Raw genomic sequence first — 6,526 nt, forward strand, 5'->3', positions numbered from 1 at the left:
TTGGGGGGCAGCTTCTGCGGTATTTCCACTGGGAGCTGCACAGGTGTGTAGTTTGGGGGCCCGCGCCACGTCTCCTTTAAACTGCAACTGGAGAGGGAAGCACTCAGTTGTCACCGAGTTCCCACAATTTGCTGATTGGTGGCTCTGGAGGCCCTACTGATTTAGGCCCCAGAACACGTGACCCCATTCTACAGCGGTGGCCCGATGCCCATCAAATACCTGGTAGGATCTGGGATGGGCGGAGATGGACACACCTAAAGGCAAAATGCCTTGACCTTCGGAGGGTTACAGTTGACCACTGGAGAAAACTCACAGTGAGATCTGTGGTTCCGTTTTATTTGGGGACTCACTGAGGGCTATGCCCTGGGACACCTCCTCTCAGCGCTGAGGACGTGCTCTGAAAACGTGGGGCGGGGGGCGAGGTCAGTGGGTAGATGATTTTGGTCCAAGTGTGCATGCAGTCAAGCACGTGTCTCCCTAGAAGGTTGCTGCTAGTCAGAAGAGATTTAATGGTTTTAGTGCTTTTCTGAATGTGGGAAGATGCAAGAGTTTGGGCTCATAAAAACTTTCACCTGCAAGTATCTAATTATCTGAAGTCCTGTTTTGCCAGTTTTCCCCAGAGCACAGGGTACCTCATCCTGATCTCAGCCCTGAACTCCTTTCTGGAGGTGTTGATGGTCAGCGACTGCAGTGGCTGCTGACTTCACCCTTGTAGAACCAGGTGGCAAACGACAGTTTTTAGTTGTCACAATCTAGTGGAGAAACTTAGAGGATATATACAATCTGTTAAAAGGAGGATAACAGGCCCAAAATGGAGTCACTTGTGCTAAGCCCACATCATCCCCAAACTGAAACTTACTACCTAAACTTATTCCAGTTTCAGTCTCTGGCAGGATGTAATCTTAAAGTCAGTCTGGAATTTCCTAGTCGGCGCTAGTGAGTTAATCAGCCTGTCTAGACCCCTTCCATCCCCCAAAGACAAATGAAGTAATCTGCTCTTTCCTCGTTGCCACCCTCTTTCTGCCTTTAAAAGTCTTCTGTTTGTGCGGCTCCCCGGAGCTCCTCTCTACTTGCTGGATGCTGTGCTGCCCCATTCATGAATCATTGCATAAAGCCAATTAGATTTTTTAATTTATTCTGTTGAGTTTTGTTTTTTAACAATCCTTAGGGAGTCCAGTGTAAGGGAAGGGGAAGCTAGTGAACAAAGATCTTAAAAACAAAAACAAAACAACAAAATCTCCACTTTAATGATAGCCAGAATGCTTGAAGTTTGGGGGTCTTATTCATACTCTCTTTTATTTTTTCCCCAATCATTCTTATACTGGATCTGAGTGCTGATAATTTTGTGGGCTCTCAAAAATGTTGTTGGTGCTGATTTCTCCAAAATAAAAAGGCTATTGGGATTTTCATTGAGATTCTCATGAAGCTACAGACCAATTTGAGGACATCTGACGACTGAGTCTTCTGATCCAAGAACTAGTGTGTATTTTTAGGTAAACTTGGATTTCTGTCAGTAATGTTTATTTATTTTTAAAGTGTTTCTTTGTTTTTATAAATTTTTATTTATTTATTTATGGCTGCATTGGGTCTTCATTGCTGTGTGTGGGCTTTCTCTAGTTGTGGCAAGTGGGGGCTACTCTTCGTTGTGGTTCGTGGGCTTCTCATTGCGGTGGCTTCTCTTGTTGCAGAGCACGGGCTCTAGGCGTGCGGGCTTCAGTAGTTGTGGCTCGCGGGCTCTAGAGCTCAGGATCAGTAGTTGTGGCGCATGGGCTTAGTTGCTCCACGGCATGTAGCATCTTCCCGGACCAGGGCCTGAACCCGTATCCCCTGCATTGGCTGGAAGATTCTTAACCTCTGTGCCACCAGGGAAGCCCTCTGTTAGTAATGTTTTATACTTTTCATTGTATAGGCCGGAATACCTTTTGTCAAATTTATGCCTAGAAAATCCATGTTTTATGCAATTGTACATGGTATTTCACATTTCAATTTAATTACTTATTGCTAGATACAGGAATTTAATTTTTGCATACTGGCCTTGTATCTGAAATCTTGCTATACTCACTTATGTTTTAGTAGCTTTTTTTTTTTTTTTGGTGGATTTTTAGGCAATTATATACTTGAAAATAATTTCCATGTATCTGTGTATTTCCCAAATTTCTTTCACAAGTTCCATTGTGGTCAGAAAACATACTTTGTATGACTTCAAATTTTTAGTTCTATTGAGACAGGTTTTATGTCACAGCATATGGTCTATTTTGGAGACTGTTCCATGTGCATTTGAGAAGAATATGTATTCTGCTGTTGTTGGGCAGAGTGTTTGATAGATGTCTATTATGTCCAGCTAGTTTTTAATGTTGTTCAAGTGTTCTATAACCTCATCAGTCTTCTGCCTATTTATTCTGTCAATTATTGAATGAGGGGAATTCAAGTCCCCAACTCTTATTGTTGAATTGTCTATTGTTTTCTTTAGATTCTGTCAGTTTTTGCTTCCTGTTAACAATTTTTATCTTAAAATCTATTTTTTCGGATATTAGCATAGCTGCTCCAGCTCTCTTATTGTTGCTGTTTATCTTTTTCCATCCTTTTACTTTGACAGCTTTATTGAGATATAATTTACAAATCATACAATTCATCCATTAAAGTGTACAATTCAATGATTTTTGGTACATTACATTATTTTGTAATTGTAGCGAAATGTATTTGACATAAAATTTGCCATTTTTGCCATTTTAAAGTGTACAATTCAGTAGCATTAATTGCATTTAAAATGTTGTGCAATCTTCACCACTATTTCCAAAACTTTTTCATCACTCCAAACAGAAACTCTGTAACTGTTAAGCAACACTCTCCATTCCACCCTCTCCCTAACCCTTTGTAATGTCTAATCTACTTTCTGTCTCTATGAATTTGTTTATTCCAGATATTTTATGTAAGTGGATTCATACAATATTTGTCCTTTTGTATCTCACTTATTTCATTTAGCATAATGTTTTCAAGGTTCTTCCATGTTGTTGCATGTATCATATCTTCATTCCCTTTGAATAAAATACCTTTGCAGGTGTACACTACTTTTTGTTTATCCATTCATCCGTTGATGGACACTTGGGTTGTTTCCACCTTTTGGTTTTTGTGAATAATGCTTCAGTGAACATTGGCATACAAATATCTGTTTGACTTCCTGCTTTCAGTTCCTTTGGACATATACGATCAGCTTTCAGCATTTGACCATGATGTGTCTGGGTGTAGACTTCCTTTCAGTCATGCTAAGAGTTTATTGAGCCTCTTGGATATGTAATGTTTCTCATAGTGTTTGGGAAGTTTTCAACCACTATATAGTCGATATTTTTCTGCTCCCCTCCCTCCTTTCCTTCAGTTACTTCCATTACACAAATGCTGGTATGCCTAATGGTGTCCCACAATTCTGTAAGGCCCTGCTCAGTTTTCTTCATTCTTTTTCTCTGTTCCTCAGATTGCGTAACCTCCATCAATCTGTATTTAAGTTCTGTGACTCTTCCATCTTTCAGTTCAAACTTACTGTTGTGCCCCTGTAGTGAATGATTGTCCAGTCACACCCTTGATGTTCTCTCCAGAATACTTTCTCATTTTTTGCAATATAGAAAGGCTGAGAAATTTCCAAATCTCTTTTCGTTCCTTTTTCTAACATGCCCCTCAAAACTCTCCCAGCTTCTACCCATTAACCAGTTCTAAAGTCACTTCCACAATTTTAGATGTTTGTTAGAGCACTGCCCTAATTCCTGGTACCAAAATCTCTTATTAGTTTGCTAGGGCTACCATAACAAAGGAACAGAGACTGGGTGGATTAACAGACAAATTAATCTGTTCACAGTTCTGGAGGTGAGATGTCTAAGATTGAGGTGTCGGCAGGGCTGGTTTCCTCTGAGGCCTCTCTCCGTGACTTGTAGGTGACTGTCTTCTCCCCGTGTCTTCACAGTCTTCCCTCTATACAGGTTGGCTCTGATTTGGGACGTGGGTATAAATCTGAGAATTTATAAACCATTTAAGATCACCTTGGGAGAACATCTGCATAGAAACAATAAATTTCAACATTTAGAGGTCAGATAGTGTAGGAGGAGACAGTAAAAGTGAGAGAGGTCAGCCAGGATGGAAGAAAGAAACCAGAAATGTGGGCTATCCAGAAATCGAACAAGGAAAATATTTCAAGTGGGGGTGGCCAACTGCTCTGAGTGCTGCTAAGAACTCACTTTAGAAGATAATTTCTATTTTTTAGCTTTATTGAGGTATAATCAATATATACAAATTGTACATATTTAATGTGTACATTTTGATGAGTTTGGACATATGCTTACACTTGTGATACCATCACCACAATCATGGTAATAAACATTCCATCACCTCAAAGATTTCTTGTGTCCCCTTGTTTTTCTTGTGATAAGAATGTTTAACATAAAATTTACCATCTTGGGACTTCCCTGGTGGTCCAGTGGTTAAGAATCTGCCTGCAATGCAGGGGATGCGGGTTTGATCCCTGGTCGGGGAACTAGGATCCCACATGCCTCGAGGCAACTAAGCCCGCGAGCCACAACTACTGAGCCCACGAGCCACAACTAGAGAGGCCGCATGCCACAACAAAAGATCCCACATGCTCCATCGAAGATCCCGCATGCCGCAGCTAAGACCTGACACAGCCAATAAATAAATAAATATATTTTTAAAAAAGATTTATCTTCTTAAGTTTTTAAGCACACACCACATTGCTAACTATAGGCACAATTTTGTAATGTTATAGATCCCTAGATCTTATAGATCCCTAGATCATATATAGATCCCTAGATAGCATTCACTCTGCATACCTGGAACTTTACACCCAGTCACCAACAACTCTCCATTTACCCCACTCCTAATCCCTAGCAATCACCAATTTATTTTCTACTTATATGAGTTTGACTATTTTAGATACATGATATAGGTGGAATCATGCAGTACTTGTCCTTCTGTGACTGACTTATTTCACTCAGCATAATATCTTCCATGTCTATCCATGTTGTCACAAATGGTACAATTTCCTCAAATTTTAAATTGGAATAATATTTACTTTTAGGTCTATCCCATATTTCCTTTATCCATTTGTCTGTTGATGCACATGGGTTGTTTCCATGTCTTGGCTACTGTGAATAATGCTGCAGTAAACATGGAAGTGCAAATATCTCTTCGAGATCCTGATTTCAGTTCTTTTGGATATATACCCAGGAGTGGGCTTGCCGGATAATGTAGCTCTATTTTTACTTTAAAAAAATTTTTTTAATTAAAAAAATTTTTTTTGGCTGCACTGTGCGGCACACAGGATCTTAGCTCCCCCACCAGGGATTGAACCCACACCCCCTGCAGTGGAAGTGCAGAGTCTTAACCACTGGACTGCCAGGGAAGTCCCCTATTTTTACTTTTTTGAGGATCCTCCATACTGTTTTACAAAGAGGCTGCACCATTTTACTTTTTTTTTTTTTTTTTTTTGCGGTACGCGGGCCTCTCGCTATTGCGGCCTCTCCCGTTGCGGAGCACAGGCTCCGGACGCGCAGGCTCAGCGGCCATGGCTCACGGGCCCAGCCACTCCGTGGCATGTGGGATCTTCCCGGACCGGGCCACAAACCCGTGTCCCCTGCATCAGCAGGCGGACTCTCAACCACTGCGCCACCAGGGAAGCCCCACCATTTTACATTTTTATATTCTGATTAGCAGTACAAGGAGAGATTGATAATGTAGGAAAGAAAGGGGATATGAAAACTACAAAATTCTTAAGCAGGTGGGAGGAGTCCAGATCGCAGGTGGAAAGACTGACCATTAGCAGGAGAAAAGCCACTTCGTTCTCTTTAATAGGATATAGAGGATGAATGCTGTTCTAGGAAGGACTGTACATTTACTGGTGGGATGTGGAAGAAATTCTCCATCTCATGACTCCTTTTTCTAAAGTATAAAGGAAAACCATTGACAGAGAGAGAGAGAGGGAAAGTAGATACAAAATAGTCATCATGGAGAGTGAAAAAGTAAGTTTTCTAGAACACTGAGGTAGGATGACCAATTTGAGGTTGGTCATGAATTTAAAGAAAGCCTATCAACCTGAAAGCCAGTTCTCTGGGGCCAGAAAAGAGGGAAATACTGAAAACTGGTCTAGAAAGAGCAAATACAGTAATTGTAGCTTCTTATTTACATTAAATGATGATTGCAAGTGTACAGGTATATTGATAATCCATGACAATGGATTAAATTGTCAGTAAATTGTTAGTAAATAGACAGCTAACAGAAGTTGGAAATGAGAAGGGGCAAAGGGGTGACAGGGGAGGCTTGTCAGTATCTTCATCTTAGAGGGAGGAGCTCATATATACTTCTGAAACTTGAACATCCAAGAAATAGTTCTTATATTATTTAAATCACACAGTTTACCATGAGAGAAAATACTAGAAGGAAGCAGTTTAATATAAATCTTCAGCTATCATGAGACAAGTGAATGAATACACAATGTCAAAAGTTGATTAAAAAACAATTCGTGTAG

This window comes from Lipotes vexillifer, unplaced genomic scaffold, assembly GCF_000442215.2.
Source record: "Lipotes vexillifer unplaced genomic scaffold, Lipotes_vexillifer_v1.1 scaffold69, whole genome shotgun sequence".
In the NCBI taxonomy this organism is placed as follows: domain Eukaryota; kingdom Metazoa; phylum Chordata; class Mammalia; order Artiodactyla; family Lipotidae; genus Lipotes; species Lipotes vexillifer.